Source organism: Lycium ferocissimum, chromosome 11 (genome assembly GCF_029784015.1).
Source record: "Lycium ferocissimum isolate CSIRO_LF1 chromosome 11, AGI_CSIRO_Lferr_CH_V1, whole genome shotgun sequence".
Taxonomy (NCBI): Eukaryota; Viridiplantae; Streptophyta; class Magnoliopsida; order Solanales; family Solanaceae; genus Lycium; species Lycium ferocissimum.
The window spans coordinates 3,442,629-3,468,176 of NC_081352.1; positions in this window are offsets into that span (position 1 = coordinate 3,442,629).

Here is a 25,548-nt window from a genome sequence, read left to right on the forward strand (position 1 = left end):
CCCTCTTAAACTAAGTGTATAGTCAACTTGGGACAAGAGTTGTATCTCAGATTCAAAGAGTTGTATCTCAGATTCAAGTCTATTAACAGGAGTTTGAACAATGCGGAGATGAATCTTGCTATATTAATGATATTGTTTCTTGAACTTCTCAAGGTTTACAGGCCAAAGACTCTCACCTATTTAATGTAAACTTTGTTTTTATTGTATTCAATTCACAGCATATTACATAGTACATGCTGAATTTTTTGTATGTTCTTGAATACTCATTTTGGTACCAGTATTGCGCTATATTACTGTTAGCAGTAGTCCCACAAGCATATAACCCTTTATTTTTTTTAATTCAGTTTTTTGTGGCCGCTATCATATATGTAGTTGTTTCATGAAATAAACTGCTTTCCGGAGAAATTTTACAACAGACTGTTTACCTGTTGTTTCAAATTTATTGAAAAAGTTGTCATTTTATTTTGTAGAGGATGGACATATTCCAGATCTTCTTGTAAGTAAGCAAGGAGTAAGTGGGAGGATGGAGATGAACCTGCTCCGTAGAGTTGATTGTTTTTATGAAATGGTATTTGATGAGTCATTGGTTGCCCATTTCTTTTTAAACAGTTCATTTAATAAATTGTAACCGCTAAATCTTGCCTGAATAATGAATTTAGTTAACGAAGAGGCGACATCTTCTAAATGAATTCAGTTTTCCATTTAGATCGAAGTCCTCTTATGTAACACATTTGTGTATCTCTTTCAGACATGGAGGCGACCTAGCTTGGCGGGGTCAGTAGGAACTTAGAAGGAATGACAAGGTTATTATTTTCTCATTTTTGCAGCCATTACCCTATTTTTGCAGCCATTACCCTGTCCAAAAGAGTGATTGAATTGGACATGCCCAACTCTATAGGAAATGGATTCAGTTTGCTGGCATAGTGTGGAAAAATAAATATTGAGGTTCCTAATATTTGGAGGATGATATTGCTCCGTATCTTAAAATGAATGGTATATAAAATAATCTAACAACCATAATTAGAAGCTTAATTATTAGGGTCATATAAAAAAATCTTCTTAGAGTATCTCTCGGGAGGCTTGGAGGTATTAAACATCTAGTTAACCACCAGTAATGAATCCAAACCCACGTACTATGACTTCTTAAAATCATGATCTATACACCATTTTACTCCTAACGTTCAATGTCATTTCTTCAGCTGTTTTGTTTCTCTGATTGCCAAAGGGGGCTGAGAATGTCGCTGACATATCAGCAGTGTGGCCCTTAATGACACCTCCACCATCACTGTTCCTAGGATTACCTCTAGAATAACCATCAATGTTTCATGTTATAGTTTTTTCTAAGGGTAAATTCCATGTAGCCTTGAGAATCTTCAGTTGTGGTATGCATCAGATGGTTCCAAGGAATGTCTAATTTTATTTGTCCAAATTGTTTATGGATACTAACAGTAACCTCCTGACATATCTGATGTAAAATCTTAGGAATGGAAGGTCTTTTTGCTGTTCATATTTACTCCTGCACCTGGTTTAACGTATGATCCATAAGATTAAGATTGGAAGTGTTTGTAAAATGAATTTTTGATAGGTCCCAGGCAGTCAGAGAACCACCAAACCAGTATATGATGCCTGATGACCTTCAGACTTCCTGATTCCAAGTTAAGCTCTAAAGCCCTTCCAGATAGCCTTAAGGATGTCGCGATCAGTGAAAATATGATGAGCATCCTCATTCTTTAATCTACAGAAGCAAGAACATCTTGATGGGAAGGATATTCCCCTTTATATAATTCTACTTGGTTGGCTTTCAGTGAGTTACTAAGTTGATGTCACACTTGATTTTGTGTGTGAACTCACATTCTTAAGCTTTAACTCTAATAATTTGTGAATATATTTGTCTCTGTTTTAGATCATGATAGAGGTGGCAATTTGAGCCTATATTTAGAAAATTAGCCCATTCTACCCACATGTTAGTGAGTTAGGTCACTCATATTTCAGGTGAGTAAATATGAGCTTCAAGTCTCTCTTTAACCCATAAAAATATGGGCAAATATGGGTAAAATATGGGTATCCATATAAGAACACACTAGACCAAATAACAACTCATTTTGAAAATGAGAAATTTCTTTCTTACCTCCCACCCGCCATGCCCCCCCCCCCCCACCCCCACACACTTTTTTATTTTATTTCATATACTTTATTTTTCTTTTATAAAAAAGGAGAAATTTTTTCCTTACATCCCACTCCAATCCCTAACCCCCCCCCCCACCCCCACCCCAAATTCAATTTCATATATTTTACCTTTATAAATTTTATAAAAAATGGGAAAAAAAAAATTCTTACCCCCACCCCTCCACGACCCCCGCACCCCACAAATTTCAATTTCAAATATTTTACTTTTATAAAAAATGAAAAAAAGTTCTTACCCCCACCCCCCCCCCCCCACCACAAAAAAAATCAATTTCAAATATTTTACTTTTATAAAAGTTTTATAAAAAATGGAAAAAAAAATTCTTACCCCCTCCATAGCCCCTCCCCCCCTGTTACACCTCGAAAAATTTTTCGTTGATGCACAGTGAATAGGCTAATGAGGAGTACGAAGTATGCGATGTTTCAATAAGTAAGAAATAGCATTTGATGATTCTAAATAAGATTTTAAAGACATTCAATGTTAGACGAGAAAGTTGCCAAGAGAAGGCAATGTATACGATAAGTATCGGAAAGGATTTATGAGTAGCAAGTTGATGACAACTTAATGATGTGTTGGGGAAGAGTTATAACGCCCCTTAGATTGTTAATGAAGTGATAAACAAGTGATAAGAAGGTTCCATAAGGATTGGAGATCAAACAAGACGACGGGATCAACTTTGGTGAAACAATGGGTTTCACGGCCATGTTCCACGGCCAGCATTATGTTCCACGGACCGTGGATGGGTCCTGGGTCCGTGGAACTGCCAGCAGAGAAGATGTCTAGCTGGTCGTGAACCACGACCAGTTTCACGGACAACACTAGGTTCCACGGACCGTGGAGCAGTCCGTGGAACTCCCGACGGGCTGAAATGTTCTAAGTCTTTAAATGTGTTCCCAACTTCATTATTTCATTCCAACACTTCTCCACTTCTCTCTAAAGTCTCTAGGGCATCACATATATTTCATGAACAAGAATCCAAAGGAAATCAAAGGTTCTTATCATCAAACCAAGTGAATCAAAGTAAGAAAACCCATTGAAGTTCATCAAAAACAAGGAATTCAAGTGAAGGAAAAATCTAGGGTTTTGCTCAAGTGAGGTATATGCAACCAAGGTTCAATCCCACACCATCTAAGGTAAGTTTTATGATGTTTTCATGTTATTTAAAGTATTTGGAAGTTGAAACACTTGGATTATATAAGGAAATAGGAAATGGGTCATGAATGTGTGAATAGTGTCACTTTTGAGTAAATGTTTAGAATGAGTTATGATTCTTGATACATTATGAATATGATCATGTTATAAATGATATTGAGAATAAGGAATCGACATTGTATGTGAATGAACGTATTGTCGAGATATGACGATGAATATGGATGAATTGAAGTGAATTGTGAAGTAAGAGTAATGTAGTTGGCTAAAGGCTATTGTGATGATAGTGTGAATGTTATTATTGATGTTTGGGAGTTGATATATATTATGGAGAAATTCGTATGAATAAAGGAGATGCCTCCCGATTTTCTCTAGAATTAGTCATGAATGCTAAAGCTATCCATTATCTAATATGAGTATGCACTTCAATGAAGGTAGAACGTGAGCCTTGAAGAAGAACGTACAAGTGATAAAATTGTTGCACGGAAAGGTATGTAAGGCTAACCCTTCTTTCATAAGGAATGATTCTTTGGCCAAATGTTATCCTTCTACGAGTTCATGATACTCTCCAATGATCCTATCTCTAGAAGCTATTAAGCTTATGATGCTAAAATGATACGATTGTACTAAGTTCCTTATACGACGAGTAATACTCTAAGGATAGAATGTAATGAATGACGATAGTAAAAAGGCTAAAGATAAATATGAGCTTATGTGTATGTGTGCCCGGTGAGAGGCTATTGTGAACCCCGAGCTTATATGGCCGGGTAGAATATAATGAATATGTATATATGTATATCTATATATGACGATGCGCGCGCACCACTGCAGTTGGGTACGAACAACCCTGAGCCTTGGTAGGGCCAGGTACGTGAAACACCGAACCTTCGTGGTCGGGTATGCTATATAAAAGCTATATATATGACATCAATATGAGTACGAATATGTTAAGATTATGTAAGTGCCAAGTAAGGGATATGTATATGTAATGTATATGATATGAGCATGAGTATGAAAGGAAATATGAATATGAATACGAAAACGAAAATGAATACGAAAGGTAAATGAGTACGGCTATGAATGTATGTACGCGAATACGCAATAGCAATGGAACGTCCCTATGGAAAGCAAGTAAGTGCTATGATGATGATGCTATTATCTCTCATCCTATGTTATTTCACATGTATCGATTATGCTTTCATCTTGATATTAATCATGCTTTACATACTCAATACATTCTTCGTACTAACGTCCTTTTGTTTGTGGACGCCGCGGGCACGCCCCCGCAGTGGCCGGAGACGACTTGATCCATAGCTGTATTTTCTCACGGACTACATAGTGGAGCTCCATTTCATTCGGAGCTGCAGCTTTTGGTATATATTCTTTTGTGTATATATTCATGGGCACGGCGGGGTCCTGTCCCGCCCATATGTTATGATATGACGTACCCTTCTTAGAGGCTCGTAGACATGTGTATATGGTTAGATATGTTCGGCCTTGTCGGCCTATATTTTGGGATATTATTTTGATAGCCGTGTCGGCTTATGTACATTTATATGGTGTCACGACCCAACTAGGGGCCGCGACGAGTACCCGATACTTGTACCGGGCACCCCCTTGTCATATGTCTTATTCCTGTTACTAAGTGGGCCGTATGAACACTAGCATTTTTTTTTCTTAACAACCTCGATAATAGCATACATGTAAACGAGTAGTGATCAACTGTGCTAACATATTACACGGCGACAAGGACAACTAGGCTATTCAACATCTAACTGTACATATCTGTCTACGAGCTTCTAAACACGATACATGTGATTACAAGTAACTGACTTTGATGTGTCCAAAATATATCTACACAAAAGTAGTACCCAAAAACGAAGCTCGGAACAAGCGGAGCGCCTCTCGGTACACCGGAAAAGCTCCTAGAGTCGAACCCGTCAACCTGTCTACTGCGTGGCATGAGACGCACCCGAAGAAAAGGGGTCGGTACGACGATTAATGTACCGAGTATGTAAGCCATGAAAATAATACAATGAAGCATGTAACATATGAGCAATAACAACATGTAGGACCCAAGATCATATAACGATATAAAAGGATAATCTGTACCTGTAAGTGCCTTTCAGGCGGATGTCATGCTTGCTTATTACATATATATTTTTTTTCAAAACATTTCTTGTCATATACATGTGAAAATAGAACAAGTCATAGCGCCGAAGTACGTCGGCTCACCCACATGTGTCCGCGTCCGGCATCCCGCGTCCGGATGGAATTACGCCACCGACCCGTGTGACAATGCGTCTATAGCGCAACATGTGTCCCTTCCCCAAATCTCCCCATTTTCATATACATATCATATACATGTCATGTACATATCATATAAGCGAGATGCATAAGAACCCAAGGAAAGTCATGTGTCTATCGGGGTGACGTAAGGTCGGTAGCCCCCGACTACCTTATGGAATAACCACAGTCGCTTCGTCCCACCTTGAAGGAACAATCATTATAAGGCGAGACCATCAATGAATAGCAACACCACGAGAAAACATAAAATAAAATTATAAAGCTTTTATGAAAGAAGTAATGAAAACCGATAAGCACGTACGTCGAGACTCGAGTAACGAACATAAAAACATGGTCATTATGTCCCTTTGGGTCATCCACGGAGATTTCAAGGCATTTCGATTTCATTTACAAAGGTTTCGGACGTTTGAACATTACTTTACCTTAAAGCACAAGTTATGGATTCAATTCTATTGAATGAAAAAGGAATAAATTTAGGTGTCATTTCCGAGGGGTAGGACTTTTCCCGAGGGTCGGATTTCGACTTAGAATAACTAGGACATGCCAAGAGAAGGAAAGGTGGACTTCACATACCTTTTCCGCTTTGTACACGTCTCCAAACTCAAGCTCCAAGTTCGCCAAAGTCTACAATTTGGTCACAATTACCAATTGTTAATCTCAACCAATACTTGTTTATAAACAAAATTTGGGCAGCATCTCCCCTATACGTATAACGTCCCCGAGATTCATACTCGGCCAAAACAACAACAACCGTACCAACAACAATATAAACAACATCAACAATCGACTAAAAACGCATTCTAGCGCAAATAGTCTTATTTTCCAAATAATGCAACAACTCCAAATCCAACTTTACACTTACAAACCAATATCAATATGTTCATATTCACATACTAATTTAAGATCATTCAAACATAAACCAAGAGTATTCCAAGCTATATATCCAATTTTCAACGATTCCATCAATTTCCATATTCAATCCAAATTCCCAACACAATTGAATTCACATGATATTCCAACAATACCATCAACCTACTACTTACTCATAACCTTCTAAATTTTTTTTTGAAACAACAACAACATTTCTCCTTCTTTCAAATTCAATCACAACAACCCAATTTTTTTCATTCCTCCAAACCATTAAATCCTCATTCTTACATCATAGAAACTACCATAACAACAATTGCCATTCTAAATAAAAATCAATTCATCATACCTTACCACTACCTACCATTCGGCCCCCCCCCCCCCCCCCCCCATATGCATGCTTTTCATGAATTTCCATATTTTCCATACACTACAACAACCAACACAACACAACACAACACAACATAACACATAGAACACTACACACACACTCACGGCCACACACTCACACACTTCCATCACATGAATTTCATCCATTTTCATACTCCACAACATGCATAAACACTCATAACATACAAAAGAGGAATTAAACCTTACCTTTTTCCTCACTTCTTCACTTGACTCAAATTAACAACTTGTATGAATATGAGTCCTTCTTGCTCCACAAACCACTTTACTTTACTAAGAACCCTTAAAGGGATTGTTTGGCTAGAAGAAACAAGTTGGAAACTCTCTCTCTCTCTTTTTTTTTTTTTTCTTCAAGGCCGAATGGCCATATTCTTCTTTTTCTCTCTTTCTTGATTTCTTGTTTCTTGAAAACTCTAGGGGAAATAGATGAATTAGTCATCTTTCCACCTATATATATATATATATATATATATATATATATATATATATATATATATATATAGTTCCTTCCAATAATAATCAACCATATTGCCCCTAGCTTGGCTTAATTTAATTTGGCCAAATATTGCAAGTGGGGTCCATGGCCAAGTGGCCCCTTTTTCTTGAAAATTCTAGCAAATTTCTCATATTTCATGAAAATCATTTCCATTCATTCCAAATTTTCCCCTAGCCTTTCTCCATATTTCCATGAGTCATTTTGCAAATTTACCTTTTTACCCCTGGCCTTTCTTAATATTCCAACCTTAACATTTTCCATAAGCAACTTGCGTCACTTGCCTTGACTTACCCGAGGGTACAAAATACGGAATGTAACATATGGGCATAGTGTTAATGATGATATAGATGTGTGTCGCCCGTTGAGGCTAGAATGATGATGAATGAAAAGCATGATTTAGTATGTGGCTCACCTAGATATGATGTGAAAGTATGTGAAGGGGTGCCCGGGTGGGCTAGAACCGGGTGCTCGTCGCGGCCCTCCGGTTGGGTCGTGACACCCACCCCACAAAATTTCAATTTTCATAGATATATTACTTCTATAAAAATTTATAAATACTGGAAAAGAATTTCTGGTCCCCCACCCCACCCCACCCCCTTCCCAAAATCAATTTCATATATTTTACTTTTATAAAAAAAATTATAAAAAATGAAAAAAAAAATTCTTACCCCCACCCCCACCCCTCACCCCTGAAATTTATATGAAAAAATTAATTTAACTTGACAAAAGAAAAAAAAATTATAAGCATACAATTGAAATAATATTACACTTATATAATATGGGTTGACCCATAACCAATCCAGCCATTTATCACCCAACCCATATTTACCCACATAAAATATGGGCGGTTCGAAACCCAACCCATTTTTGTTCAAACCATTTTCAACCAAACCAAACCCACCCATTTGCCACCCCTCGATCATGACTATATTTACGGAAAAAGATAATTTTGTGAATTCATTTATGTTTTTCATAACCGCGCGAAGCGCGGATAGATTCACTAGTTAGAAATAAAGCAGCAGTACTTTAATGCTTCAAACCATGAAAATTCAATGAATCCAATTAGAGGATTAAGGGCATTCACTCTCCTTTATTTAATTTCAGAAAACGTTTCTCATCTTTATGATTGTAGAAGATGTTTCCCCTCCTCTTTTTCTTTTTTCTTGAATTATAATTCATTACATACTTAAAAATAGAGGCTTTGATCTTTCAGGGTTCTTTTTGATTTATTTAGGAAATTAAAATTATATAACCATATTATTCTTTTTAATTTATTTAAGAAATTATTATTATTATATAATCATATCTATCTATTGAATTACCAAATTACCTATTAAAAGTTGAGTGATCATTTCGTCCTTGAGCTTAAAAAAGAACCTTATTAAATAAATATCTCCAGCTATATATGTTTTCTTAATTACTCCCTCCGTCTCAAATTATTTGTCGTTGTTACTAAAATTATTGTCTCAAATTATTTGTCGTTTTAGAAGTTTAAGGCACAATTAATTATCTTTTTTCCATTTTACCCCTAATAAATTTTGTCATTAATGGAGATGACACATAAAAAGAGTAAACATTTAATGGAGAGAGAATATAACTTAGACCCAAATAAGGGTAGAATAGTCAAATACCCTTTCTAATTAATATTTCTTAAGAGGCGTGTAAACCAAAAAAATGACAAATAACACGGAGAGAGTATTATTTACAATACTGAATTTTACCATTTTCAAAGAGGTCACCATACTCATAACACCCTCTAGGAACTGCGAATGGCTTTGAAGAAGAACTGGCTCTTGAATGTCCTACACATCCAGACGGTCTATAAGTCTCGGAGTCAACTGACCTGAACCATAAGAAGTACACGATGACTAATCCCTCTCAGATACTGAAATAGTTGCATACACTGTCCTGCTGGGTGGACAGTAATGACCACTACCATGATGTCCCCTACCTCCATATGAGGTACCAACACTAGGAGAAAAATGGGGCCTCTTGACCACCCGCTCCTCATAGTCCTCACGCCTAATAAACTCAGCCTCTCGCACCGCATCCATAATCTGTTGAAAAGAGGAACATGTGGCAGCCAGCTATACAAAGAATCAAATGAAGTGGATAAATCAACCTATTGGTGAACCTCCTCACCCTCTCTCACCTTCAGGAACAATCATCAAAGCATGGCGAGATAGTGAGTGAAATTGGGTCTCATACTCTGTCACAAACATACGTCCCTAACGTAACCCCTCAAACTGGGCCCTCCTCCTCTCTCTCACACTGCGAGGTACAAACTTCTCCAAGACAGCCTGAGTGAATGAAGCCCAAGCGAACGGAGGGGACCCTACTAGTCTAGTCTAAACAAACTACCTCTACCATTGCTTGGCGGGGCCAACCATCTGGAAGTGGTGTAGTCCACACCACGAGACTCTACTAATCTGAGGTTATGCAATCTCTGATGGCAACTGATCAAAAACTCATACGCGTCATCCTCGATGTCTCCATCATACTTGGGAGGATCCATCTTTCTGAATTGCTTAAACATCTTCTGCTCCTCCACGACATCGTGGGCTGAGTATGTCGGAGGTGAAGCAAAGCTAGGCACTAGCATACCCATGAATTAGGGAGCCATAGCAAGTGCTGGCCCGACCCCTGGAGTCTGAAATCCGGAGCAGTCGTAAGATCAGGAGTCTGTCCTCCAGCCCTAGTTTGTGAGCCATCAGAAGTAGCTGGTAGAACAACCGCCTGAGCCATACTCTAGGAAACCTAACATATGAACCAAAGTGTCCTGAAGTACAGGCGTAGCAATGAAACCCGAAGGTGCCTGTCCCGGTCTAACCTCCTCAGCATTGACTGGATCATCCTCCTCAATCACTTTTTTCTTAGGAGATACTGCTCTAGCTCGGCCCTAAGGTGCGACTGGTACTCGGCCTCGGATTTGGTGTCGCTACTTGAACTCGCCTCGCTCGTCCCCAACCGCCCGGCAACAACCCTAGCAAAGGTGTGTAGGTACGAAAAGTAAGCGAGCTCCTGCTCTCCAGCCGCGGTCAATCTAGTCCTCACCATCTGTGAGAAAGAGTGAAACAAGAAACTCAATATTCGATAAAGTCAAAAGCGTACGATAAGAATGATAGAAGTGAAATTTCCTAAATGCCCTGTAGCCTCATGAAGATAGGTATGGACGTCATCATAGAGATCCGCAAGACTTTACTAGACACCGCTCAGGTACTTGTGAGACCATTGAACTTAGAGCTCGGATACCAAATTTGTCATGACCCAAAATCCCTACTAAGGTTAAGTCCCGAAACAGAAATAAATTGCGGAATTAAGTAAAGGAAATCATAGTGAGTCTTATAATAAGTCTAATAGAAATAAGGACCATAAGTAGTCTAAGTCAATACATCTCCACAAAACCGGAAAGTCACAGTACATGAGAAACTAAATCCGAATACAAGTTTGGAAATACTACATAAACTGTCTAAAATGAAGAAAGACTACAAATAAATAATAGAGTGAAGTCCGATGCTGTGGGACCCTCATCAGCATACCCTAAACTACAAAGATGTGCCTCAACAATCAGCAGAAGCACGACCTCTACTCGCGCTCGAATCCAAACCTGCACACAAAAGTTGCAGCAAGTGTAGAGTGAGTACGGGAAGCACGTGTACCCAACAAAGATTGCTGACCGACCCTAAATGTCACGACCCAACCCCGTGGGCCGCGACTAGCGCCCGAACTGGGCCCCGTACGTGCTAACACACAGTATCGCATATGTTAACAAAAATCAATCAGGTAATAACTCAAATATTTTAGAAAAATCCGGGCAGAGTTTCCTTTTTCCTACTAACCAAAATTTACCTGCACTCAGAAAATACCAGCAAGGGCCACACACGGCCATCATATTATATAAACACATACATAGGCGAGCCGGCAAGGCTGCCGCGGTAGATAACCGCCCAGACATATATCACATACACGTACTGTACAGACGGAACCATAACCCACACTTTATGTCTACGGGCCCTATAAACGAGTAATAGTACATACAAACATATGACGGGACGTGGCCCCGCCGTACCCCGATCAAATATACATGAACGTGTCAAAAGACGGTACCGTAATCCGGGCTCCGGACAAGGGAGCTCTTCAAAGTAGCCGAACAGGGACCCTAAGTCGGCTCACCCGAACGTATATCTGCACCTGCGCGGCATGAACGCAGCCCCCGAAGACAGGGGGTCAGTACGAAATATGTACTGAGTATGTAAAGCAGTAAACACCAAAAAAACTGAATCATGCGGAATTAAGAAAGACAGAGGAATAGTGCAGTAATCGGAACTCATAAAACTTACCTTGAACGTAATCATGCTTTTCAAAATCATTAACGGACTGAGTATCATACTTAAGGAAATCATCATGAACATGTGCTTACATAACATGCCCCGGCCCTCTAGTGAGGGACGCGGTAAATAAAATCATCATGCATATATATGTAACGTGCCCCGGCCCTCTAGTGAGGGACGCGGTGAAAGGAATCGCATATGCCATCCCGGCCACCTCCCCGTCATCACATCATCATCATAAGTATATATATATGTATAACATGCCCCGCCCTCTAGTGAGGGGCGCGGTGAACAATGCGGTGGAATTGCACGAATACATGCCCCGGCCCGGACGCGAGAAAGATGTCATAATAGTCCGCACGAGCAGTAGTGAGATAACCATATGCATGTAAACCAATAAAACAAATTACTTTTCAAAACTCGACGGACAATTACATTTGCCGTTCTCCGAAAATGTAGAAACAAATTCTAAGTTAATCAAAATTGTATACAAAAGTTACTAACTTCGGGAGTCATCCTTACGAGTTAACTATATCCAAATAATATGTAATATTTAATGAGATAATCAAAACAATCGTCGTACTTGCATACTACTTAAAATAATTCAATTAAGTCGACATAACGAAAATCTCGGGAACTAGGGGCCCACCTCGAAAGTTAGATGAGGCGGCGTACACGATTTACGTATAATACGTCTCATGACATTACTTATGAGGGTTTTTAGGGTAATCGGATCCTATTCATGCAATTTCTAGGCACTTAGACAATTCTTGCAACTATACATAAGCATTTACTTCAATTCTACTGAATGAATAGTAGCCATTTTAAATCTCGGATTTCTTGGATTAGGAAAGTCCCCGAGGCGCGAATTCAAGCCTACACGTCTAAGACATGCCAAAGAAAGGAGAGGTAAGCCTTACATACCTTACGGATGATTTGTGCTCGCTTAAACTCAAGTCCCGTTTCGTCGAAATACTGCAAATGGTCACATTGACCAGTTACTATTCATGAGACTTGCAATTTCCAAGCTTAACCAATATTGTTCTATAACAATTTGGGCAGCATCTCCCCTACACATATAGCATCCCCGAGATTCAACTCGGCTCATTTCAACAATAACCAAACCAATAACCAAGCTACAACATCAACAATCAACTCAAAATACATTCTAACTTTAATGGCTCTTTTTCCACATAATTCAACAACATTCATAACATTCCAATAACTTACCTCAACTACTTACATTCAAACCGATATCGACATTTATACGTTTGATTACTAATTCAAAACCATTCAAACAATATTCAAGGATATTTCAAACAATTCTCCAAACAACTCAAACCATACTCCACCTCACCCGAATTCATCTCCAAACTCGAAAGCAACACCAAACACATTCTTATCTTCCAAATTCATGATTTACAACATTAATCCACATATTAGCAATGCAATATTCATAAAGATAAAAATTACATAAAATTCACATAAATTCTCAAGTCATGCCACAACCAACACAACATCCTTCTAAGTCATCAAACTTGCATTTTTCCTTATAAAATCCATAACGACGACGACGGAAACACTAACGACAATTTGTTCATTCAAGACTACATAAAAGGGGCCATTCGGCCAACACCCATTACTTACACAAAAATGATTTTCAATCTTTTCTCCACTCCACAACAATCGAAGCATACTAACTAACATCAATACATGTCTTATACCACAACACACATACACATGGCCAATTCCATCATGCACGGCCAACTCCAATTTCCTTCCTAACATGATTTTTCTTCCATTTTAGCATACAACAACACATGTACACCATCTATAACACAAGAAAACAAAGTTAAACTCACCTTTCTTCTTCAATCCTTAACTTGACCAAAGTTGGTCGTTAGGGGAAACGAACGGATTATTCTCCGAAACAACGCCGCCACGTTACTTAGCACCCTTGAATTAGTAGGTTTGCTTGCGGAAATAATTTTTTTCTTGCTCGATTCTTGATCTCTCCCTTCCTCTCTCTTGGCCGAATATGGCCTTTGTTTTTCTCCTCTCAAGCTTCTTGATTTTTCTTGAAATTTCTAAGAGATAAAGTGATGAAAAATGATCCCTTATCATCTTTTTATTTACCCATACTAGCCAACCATGTGGCCTTGGCCCACATACAAGTGGCCGGCCACCATGCCCTTATTTCTATTTTTTTTTTGTTGAATTTTCAAACTTTCCCAAAATAGCTCACTTACTAAAAATGGAAAATTCCTCCAAGTGTTTTCTTATCATTTCCGAGACACCAAAATCATACACAATTTAAGCCTTTAAAACAATCGAAAGTCTCTCGGGATAGCCTTGCCCCTAACTTCTCATAATTTACACAAGTTGCCCCGTTGTTCAAAACACGGGATATAACACTAAACCATAGCGTTGGCGAGGGTTGTTACTTCTAATGCTTCTCTTCTTTCTTACTTAGTTAAAGTAAACAGTCTATAAGAAATTCAAGCATTAAGGTAAAGATTCCACGAAGAAACCAAGTCATTAAGTCCATAACTTTTCGAGGGTCAACATAAATTACTAACTTTACTTCATTTAGGATAAATAAGGCCACAAAGTTCTAGCCTTTGCCCAAATAAGGCATCTAATCCCACAAAGATTCCATCTTTCCATCAAGTTAAGCCTGTTCACTTATAAAGATTCCACCTTTACACTATTTAAGGCCTTATATTAGTGAAGACTCAATCTATACCAACCTAAATGGATTTATTCATCTTATCATGGCCCGAAGGCTAAACACAAAGCCTCCATCATAATTCATAATTAATTCATGTTTTGCTTACCCATATAGATATACTGGTACCCACACAAGTGCTTGTCGCCTCATGAGTGCGGGACCCCCAATACCCCATTACACCCCTTAATTAGAATAACCAACACATAACACTACAGAAAGGGTCTAGTAAGTCTCAACTAGCCTGAATCCAAAGCTGAAGAGTCACTTTGCAGATTTCCCCTTTCTTAGATCTTCCAAACGAGCCCAATCTGTTCAAATACATTATCTACATAAGAATACTAGTCTAACGATACCCATAACGCCATATAAAGAATTCGGATCCAAAAAGCTAACTTAACACCCCGTCCCAAACTCTGAAGGTCGAAACAGTAATTTTAGTGTGAAAACAAGTTCATCATGGTCAAATAAAGGATTCTATGAGATCCCATGATTCCAATAATATTCTAGCCCGGAACCCCAAAATGAACCCAAAAAGGTAACCCCGGGCCATAAGGCTGAATCTGGAATTTAAGCCTAAAATTATCTTACCCATAATCTGGATAGTCCATATCCTAAAAATCATGAAGTTCTATCCACAAATGGATCCTCAATTTCATAAATCTCATATAAACCCAATTCTATGGGAAACCCTTATTTTCTACTTTAGAAATCATGAATAGAAGCATAGATTAACGAAAGGAATTTATGGAAATCTCTTAGATTTAGGTTAGGAACTTACTCCAATGAAGAAACTTGAATCTAGCCTTTGAAATCTCTCTAATCTGAGCTCTATAGCTTCTAAAATTGGTGAATGAAATAATGAACTCGAAATTGGAATTTTATTAATCACTCCCAAGAGTTTTAGCATTTGCGACCCATGGCTCCCAGATGCTGTAACACCTCGTACGCTCAAACTAAGCTACGTTCATGATTCAGGACTTAAAAAACTAGACGGGGAGTGTTAGAATTAAATTCGTTTCAGTTCAGTGAATTCTCAATTTTACGCCCAGTAATACGGACCGTATAAAGTTATACGGGCCGTACAAAGGCCCGTACATTTTCCCCAAAAAATCCAACTTTCTGTTTAGGAAGTACGGTGAGACATACGGACCGTATAAAATTATTCAGGCCATACCAACCGTACAAATAAATATGGACTGTACTTTTGGTCCGTATCGAGGCATGGAAAAATCTTAGTTTCTGGAACTCACCATTTGAAGTACGGTCACATTATACAGACCGTACATTCAAGTACGGGCCGTATAAGTGCCAATGCAGTAAAAGTATAAATACGCGATGTTCAGTCTTTTTATGTTATTTTTATTCTAGCACGAAGGTTCTCTCCTTCTATCATTCTAATACAACAAGGTAAGTCTATTCCAAGCCTTTCAAGTGAATCTAACACATATTCATGAATTCTAAGTAGAAATCTGTTGTTCCTAACCTAGGGTTTTCAAGAAAACGCATCTCAAGGATTCAAGGTTGAAGCTTTTGGGATTCTTCTCCAAGTTCAGACCATTATTACAAGTTTTGGAGCGATTAAGGTATGTAGGTTTTCTATCCATGTGTGGGAACATCATTGTTCTTCCCCACGTCGCGTTCATCCATGAAAACATGAAGTTCCATAAACCTAGGGTTTCTATTTCAATTCATGATAACCCTAAGTTACATGTATCATGTTATACCATGTTTGTATTACTAATTCGTTATTATATTCTTGATATTCCATTTTGGTTATTGAGAATCTGTCTGTACTCCATGAACATCCATGCTTTGCATTCCATGGGTTCTTAAATGCAAGATATGAACTATTATGCTTATTTCCATGAAAATCCACATGCTTCCATGTTTTCATACAAGTTATACTATATATCTATATTCATGTTATGTTACACTCATGAATCATGTTTACAATCATGTTAATGTAATTCATGGGCTTCTAACCCAAGTATATCCATGTTCATGTTTTGGGAGTTGCACAGATTACCGGTTTAATACCTGAAACTACGTATGCGAGCGTAGGATAAGCATCGCTCCGCCAAGTTAGGATGATTCCTTCATGTTTACCCATTGTGGGTTATTGGATCCATTCATGTCATGTTCATGTCTTGTCCCCCGACAAGGTACAAGATAGCTTAGCTGATCGGGCAGAGATCAGACGCCACATGCTCATGTGGTGGTTACATGTTGGTTACACTAAGGCTCTCCCACTTAAAATGTTTTACTCATGTTATAAAATTATTCATCTCAGATGATGCTCATGTTCATGTTCAGCTTACAGTTTCAGTTCTATTATTTCATGTGCCATGTTTATTTCATTCAGTTGCTTTACATACCAGTACAATTCAAATGCACTGACGTTCCCTTTTATTGCCTGGGGGCCTGCATTTCACAATGCAGGTATTGATTTACAGGACGACGCATCAGCTCGTTAGGACATTGCTCGTATCAGCTTTTGGTGAGACCCATTCCATTCGGGGTGTTATCTTTACTTTATCTTCATGTCATTTATGCAGTTAATGTATACCGAGGGCCTTGTCCGGGTAAACAGTTTAGCAGTCAGACTCATGTCAGAGGTTTCATAGACTAGTCAGTCATGTCATGTCAGATGTTCAGTTGATTTAGCCTCGTTGGCAATATTACTATATTTTCGCATTCATGATATAATAATATTTTCAGACTTATGATTATTGAACTCCATGTTTTCACAAGTCATGCATGTTTAACTTATATTCTGCATCAGTTCATGTCTCATGTTGATTCAGCAAGCCATGTGATTCGCTCGGTCACATGCAGCAAGGCATCGAGTGTCGTGTTACGCCCAGGCCATGGTTTGGGGCGTGACAGATGCGAACCTTCTAATGTGATAAGCTTCACAAATGTGAGCAGGAACTCGCAAATACGGTTCCCAACGTGGCCTTCGCAAAAGCGGCAACATCAGCAACAGCTGAACCAAAAAAAATTAGTTTTTCTCCGAGTCCCGATCCAATGCTCGACACTCATTCGCAATCCCTCAGACACAAACTAAAAATGTGTTTCTATTGTAAAACACTCTACGAACTCGCTTGCGCACTCGAAATTCCCAAAAAAGGTCACCTTGACCCTGTGTTGACCAAGGTCAACTCCAAAATCCCAACTTTCAATCAAACACCCAAATCACAACACCTGGGGACCCAAACCAAAGGCTCGATTAAGTCAAAAATCACCTCCCGAATTTAATGGAATCGATGAAACTCTCAAAATGACGCATTTAACCTCAATGTTGACTTTGATCAAACACTTCCATTTCCTTAACTTAGAAAACTCAAATTCTACTAAAACCAAACCAAAACTGACATGATAGCATCGTATACTCCCCCCCCTCCCCCAAAACCCATCCCCACAAGTCATAAATATCAGAACGAAACTACGAGAAGGCTATCTTTGGGGGAAAATACGATAAAATCTCAAAACGACCATGCGAGTCATTAAAACCACACAGGCCGAACACCACTTATGTGCCACACTTCCACATGCTTCATCAATGCACGCCAAACACCAACCCCAATTCCCATCAATAGATATGATGTGAACTCACATTTAGACCAGCCGCGAGCTCAAGGCTCACGGGAGGCCAGTATTCGTCCAGACACTAACGCAACCATAGTTTGGGTTGCAGTGTGCAGAGCACATGCCCTTGGGGGCCAGATGGCCCTATAGTTGGTCGACAAGCAGATAGCAGGTGCATGTGTCCCTTCTAGCCCAGATTCTGATTTAGAGGCGACACTGGCCTGTCTTTAGGAGCGTCCTAGTGTCACTGGGCTCAGGCCTATCGCTGGGTGCTAGCATGTCACTGGGCACGTGCTAGTGTCAGAAGACGCTAGCCTATGTCGCTGGGCGATGAGCTATGTCGCTGGACGTCAGTCGTGAGTCGCTTGGTATTGGCCTAGTATCGTTGTACGTCGACATTGCCTTTGACATGTCACTATGTATAGGTGCAGGTCACGCGCTTAAGTGCCATCCATTTTCGGGGCTAGTTGATTCGACAGGTGAGTTGTTACACACTTCTTAGCAGATTTCGACTTCCATGACAACCATCCTTAGCGAAATGTCGTTCATCATTTTTATCCTTAGAAAATAGAGTTCAGACAGGACAATATAGTCATTTGATTATGTCTCTGATATTTAGGAAAATAGTTATTTAAATTAATTTTCTACAATGTAGGAATAGTCACTAAATTGTTTTCCTACTATTTAGGAGTTTTAAATCAACTAAATCTTGTGCATTAAATCCTTCCTTATTTTAACTATATAAGAAATATTTGTAACGACCCGTTAGGTTTTTTTTGGTGGTTTCACCTATTTTTTTCCCAAACAACCCTTCCCTTAGCTTTTTTTGGCATATTCCACTTACGGGGATGGGTGGCACGGGTATCGGGGCAATCAGATTAGTATCGAAATGGAAAAAATCTTTGTATCGAAATGAAAAAAATCTAAGTTTTGAGTTTGAAGTTTTAATTTTCAGAAAAGCTTTGACCAATAGTTGAATTTTGGGTAAACGTGTCCAAAATTGAATTTCGATAGTTTCATTATGTCCGAAAACGTCATTTTGTGACTTAATAAGGTAATTGGTTTGTGTCTCGAGGGGTTCGAAAAGATTTTGGGTGTTTGGTTACTAAATTTTGGTTTTGGTTTTTGAGAAAATTAGAATATTTTTGTAGAAAACGTGCCTTAATGATGTTGGATCAATGTTTTAAGTGCGCGAGCAAGTTCATAGTATCGTTTATACTCAAGTTGATATTTGGTTTGTGTTCATGGGGCTCCGAATGAGTTTCGAGTGTTGGATCGAAAGTTTTTGGGACTTAAACTTTTTCTGGTTCTGGTGCTCCGCACCTGCGCTTAAGGGAGCACACCTGTGTAGCCGCATGTAACGACCTGGTCGGTCGTTTTGAGAACCAATGCTCTGTTTTACGTGTCGTCTGTTCCAAAAGCTCCGGAATAATTATATTGACTTGCTCGCAAAATTTGAAGTCAAACAGATATCATTTGGTTCACTTTGGGAGAAGGATTCCTTTTGGAAATTCTGGTAGTTAATTATTTAGATTAATTGATCGTTTGAGGAAAACGTACTCTGATTGGCGATCTAAATATTCCGTTAGATTTGTAGTATTATTTGTGACATGTAGAAATTGAAGATCTAATTTTAGAGTTCGTTTGGTTGGTTTTTTACAATTAAGTCAGTTTTAGTATTTAATATGCCCTATTTATTTGTTTCATTAGCTTTGAATTGATGTTTACGACTTGCGGGGATGGGTAGCTCGATTCCCGATGCTTTTGAATGAGGTTTGGGTAAAGAAAAGGATATTTTGAAAATGCTTAAGTTAAGAAATGAGGAAGTTTGACCAAAGTCAGCACCGGGGGTAAATGAGTCTTTTTTTTGAAGTTTTGACGATTCCATTAGGTCAGAAATGTGATTTATTACTTAGTCAAGTTGTTGATTCGGTTCCCGAGAGGTTTGGGTGTGATTTAGGTGGTTGGTTGAGAAACTAGCTTTTGAGATGATTTGGAGTTGATCACGGTCAACATCTGGTCAAGACGGCCCCGTTTGGATGTTTTGAGAGTTCGAGAAGGTTCGTATGGTGATTTTGGACTTGTCCACAAAAACCCATGACCTATACCTCCGTAGGATTTTGTCACGCCCTGAATCATGGCTTGGGCGAAACACGGCACTCGGTGCCTTACTACATGTGACCGAGCGAACCACATGACTTGTTGAATCATTTTGAGGCATATCATAAGCGGAATATAATGTGAATGCATGATGAGCCTTTATAAAACATAACAAGTCATAATACTTAATAACATACTTGTTTAGATATGAGTGCGGAGATAACATGAATGAGCCAAAGATGGCTATACGACTCTGAATATCTGACATGACATAATTGACTAGTCTAGTCTATGAAACCTCTATCATGAGTCTGAAATGGAAAGTCATACTTGCTGGGACAAGGCACCTCCAGCATACCTTTAATGCATAACTACTATAGGATAAATGACTGACTAAACCACGAAGGAGATAGGGCTTACCAATAGGCTGATACGAGCAAATCCTACAGAGCAGATGCGTCGTCCTGTAAATCCGTACCTGCATCATGAAATGCAGGCCCCCGGGCAATAAAAGGGACGCCAGCACATTGAATGTACTGGTATGTAAAGCAACTAGATGAAATAACATGGGACATAGAAATAACATCATAAAGACTGAAACGGAAACTGAAGTCTAGTCATGAACATGAATACGCATAGATATAACATGAGTAAAAACATTATAAGTAGAGAGAGTATATACATAACTGACAACATGGTTCCGTACGGTACTTTGCCTGTACGTAGAGCTCATACCTTGCCAGGGATATGAGATATAATTATAACATGAAATGATCCAATCATTATTTTAAGGAATCGTCCTAAACATGGGCGGAGTGATCCTCGTCCTACGGTGGCTAACGTAGTTTCAGGCTGCTTGAAGTCTTTTCGGTAATCTGTGCAACTCCCAAAAACATGAACATGGAAAATTGGAAAATAGGTGGCACTTGAACCCATGGTTTTCATAAATCATAACTTGCATGTACATGGATATCACTTCATAGTATTCTTGCATGAAAACGTGTAAAGCATGTAGAGTATTTTCTTGAAAATAAACATAATAAATTATAACTTGCATGTAAGAACCAATGGAATGCAAAATATGAGTTTTCATGAATTACGGACAGATTCTCAATAATCATCATGAAATATCAAGAACTCAATAATGGATTAATAATACTTCAATACTTAGTATAGCATGGTACATGGACCTAGGGTTATCATGAGCATGGTTAAAAACCCTAGTTTTCGTATAACTTCATACTTTATTGAAGAAGTGGCGTGGGGACGAACAAAGATGTTCCCACACGTAGTTAGTAACCCTACATACCTGATAATGCTCCAAACTCGTAACAAAAATCTGAACTTTGTAGAAGAATTCCAAAAGATTAAACCTTGAGCCTTGAGATGGGTTTTCTTGAAAACCCTAGGTTAAGAATGATGAACTCTTATTTAGAAATCATGGATACATATTACAATTCACTTGGAATGGTTGGAATAGGCTGACCTTATTGTTTTGGATTATTGGGAGAAGAAAACCTTCGTGCTAGGGCTTGGAGAATGTGAAAAGTGGAAAAAGAACTGAACATGACGTATTTATACTTAACTGAGTCGAGAAATTATACGGTCCGTATAACTTGGCCGTGTTAGACAATGATTAAAATTCCAGAAACGTGAATTTTTCAAATGAGTTTCACGGAATGAATATACGGTTCGTGTAATATTGTATGGTCCGTATAACATTATACAGTCGTATCGAAGTTTTTTTTCACAAACCTTGCAGAAACTTAGAATCTCCACCTGTGTAACATGGACTGAAAATACGAGCCGTATAATAATATACGGTCCGTATAACTAGTCATATAACAGGAATTTTGCTGAACTGAGACGAATTTATTTCCCCCACTTCTCATCTGGTCTTCTAAGTCTCAAATCATGAACGTAACCTAGTTTAAAGGTACGAGGTGTTACAATATCTCCCCCTTGGGATCATTCATCCTCGAATGATGGGTCATTGTTAATAATATGACTGGACATGGCTTGAATATATGAATGTGAAAGAAAACATGACGTGAAACATGGAGACTGAATTAACATGACATGGTTACGTGGAAACATGAATACTGAGACATGAAACATGAGCGCGGGGTACATGAGCGTGAAACATGAGACATGACATAACATGGACTATGGAAGGTTTACCTTGGGCGTTCTCTGCTTGTTCTTCAAACAAATATGGGTACTTGGATTTCATGTCTTCTTCGGCTTCCCATGTAGCCTCTTCAACTTTCTAACTCCTCAGCAAAACTTTAGCGAGAGGCTTTCTTAGTTCTCGGCTTGCGAACACGATCGAGAATGGCTACGGGGTCTCCTCATAGGTGAGGCCATCATCGCTGTTCTCGGTATCCCGGCCCGGGTTCAACCAACGAGCGAGTCTCACCTGTGACTTCCTGGCATGGATACATGAAAGAGCGGGTGAACGACGGCCAACTCTTGGGGCGACTCAAGTTCATAAATAACGACCGACCTTTTGCAAAATTACGTAAGGTCCAATATATACTGGGGCCCCGAGTTTCCTTTCTTTCCAAATCTCATAACACCCTTCATAGGCGAAACCTTACGGAACACTGATCATTAACTTGAAATTCTAAGTCCCGCCGTCCCCGCGTACGTGTAAGACTTCTGGCGACTCTAAGCCATTTTCAAACACTGCGAATAAACTTGACTGTCTCCATAGCCTGATAGACCAAATCTGGTCCTAACAACTCTGCTTCACCAACTTTGAACCAACCAATCGGTGATCTACATCTGCGCCCATACAAAGCTTCATATGGTGCTATTCCAATACTAGCGTGGTAGCTATTATTATAAGCAAACTCAATAAGAGGTAAGTGATCATCCCACTTACCTTTGAAATCTAGGACACATTCTCTCAACATGTCCTCAAGAGTCTGAATAGTACACTTTGCCGACCATACGTACACGGATGAAAAGACATCTTGAGTTACCTTGAGTACTTAATCCTTTACGAAAGGATTTTTAGAAGTTCAGCTGTGGTAGCACCACGATTTGAAATAATAGATCTTGAGGTCCCATGCAATACGACAATTTCATGAACATACAACTTGGCGTAATCTTCTTTTGAATCACAGCAGGTATTGTGGCAAAAAGTCTGCCGACTTAGTAAGCCCGGTCAATAATCACCCAAATAAGTCATGCCTCACTGGAGCCGAACGAGGTGAATGCGTCACAGAAGTCTATATTGATCATTTCCCATTTCCGGACGGGAATATCAATATTAAGAATAAACTTTGAGCCTACGAGTGTTCGAACTCACTTGCCGACAATTCGGACACTTAACTACAAAATTTGCTACTTTATTCTTCATATTATTCCACCAGTAAATCTCTTTAAGATCATGATACATCTTAGTGGAACCTGGATGAATGAAATACCTAGAGTTGTGAGCCTCTGACATGATTCGCTCTCTGAGCCCGTCTGCATTTAGAACACATAGTCTGCCTCGGTACCTCAAGGTACTATCATCTCCCCCTTGTTCAAAAGTCGTTGTTTTATGCTTGTGAATCCCTCTTTCGATTCTGATAAAGGGATCACTAAGCGCTTCTCCGCCTTCCAACGACCCCGGAGGAAAGAGCCCTATTCGAACAACCTGCCTGCCATTCTCGTAGTCCAAAGTCGAACGCCAAGACGGCCAAACGGTGAACTTCCACACAATGCTCTCTTGTCTGAATCAACGTGGGCTAAACTTCCCGTAAGGCAGCCCAGCTAAGAGCATCGGCTACAACATTCGCTTTTCCCGGATGATAAAGAATATCCACATCATAGTCTTTAAGCAACTCGAGCCATCTTCTTTGCCTAAGATTCAGCTCTCTTTGCTTGAAGATATACTGCAGGCTTTTATTGTTACACCTCAGAAAATTTCCCGTTAATGTACAGTGAATAGATTAACGAGGGGCACGACGTATACGATGTTTTGATAAGTGAGAAATAACATTTGATGTTTCTAAACAAGGTTTCAAAGACATTTAAGGTAGGAGACGAAAGTTGTTAAGGAAAGTAAGGTATATGTTGTGTGTCGGGCAAGATTTACGAATATCGAGTTAATGATGGTTTAATGATGCTTTGGAGAAGAATTATAACGTCCCTTAGATTAGTAATGAGGTGTTAAACAAGTGCTAAGAAGGTTCCATAAGGATTGGAGATCAAACGAGTCGACAAGGATGAGTTCGGATGAACTGGGCATTATACGGCCCAACATACTGGCCGTATAAATTATACTGCCCGTATAATCAGCCCAGAATGGCACATCTCACTGGACCAGATCTACGGCCAGACATACGGTCAGTATAATTTATACGGACCGTATGTTGGTCCGTAGAATCTGGTCGGGACAGATTTAAATGTTGATATAAGGGACCCAAGTTCATTTATTTTCATTTCATTTTCACTCCACAACTCAAGAATCCTCTAGAACTCTCTCCACTCTTCATCCACAAGAACCTAAGAGAAATTGATGATCAACTTCATCAAACCAACAAAATTAAGTGTGTGAAACTCCTTGAAGTTCATCTAAGTCAAGAAATCCCATTGGAAGTGAGCTAGGGTTGTGGTGCAAGAAGAGTATTTCCACTCAAGGCTTGTTCATACACTATCTAAGGTTAGTTTTATGGTATTTCCATGTTGTTTGAAGTATTGAAAAATTGAAACACTTGGATTGTAGAAGGAAATAGGAAATGGGTCATGAATGTGAGAATAGTGTCATTTTTTAGAAGTAGTTTGCATTGAGCCATGATTATTGATATGTTGTGATTGTAAGTATGTTATGAATGACATTTAGAACATGGGATAAGTATTATATGTGAAAGAACGTTATAGTGAACTATGACCATGATTATGGAGAAATTGAAGTGAAATTGTGAAATGTGGATAATGTAGATGAATGATGATTGTTGCCTATAGTATTGTGAATGTTGTTATGGATGTTTGGGAGTTGATATGGAATATGGGGAAAGATGCATAAACAAAGGAAATGCTGCCCAATTTTCTTTAGCATTAGTAAGCACGTTTACGTAATCGATTAGCTAATGTTAATGCAAATTCTCTTGAAGGTAGAGACGTGGGCATTGAAGGAAAACGAGCAAGCGCTAGAATAGTTAAACGACAAAGGTATGTGAGGCTAGTCCTTTCTTTCTAAGGCATGAATCTTATGGCATGATTTTCCCCTTCTTCCATGAGTCTCCTATATTCCGGAAAGCTAAGAGTCTATGTTCATGAATAGCTATATGAGATAAGAGATACATTATGAGCACGATAATGATGATGATGAGCTTAAGTCTAACTACAGAGTCCTGATATAATGTTCATAAAGTAATGATGCTATCTATAG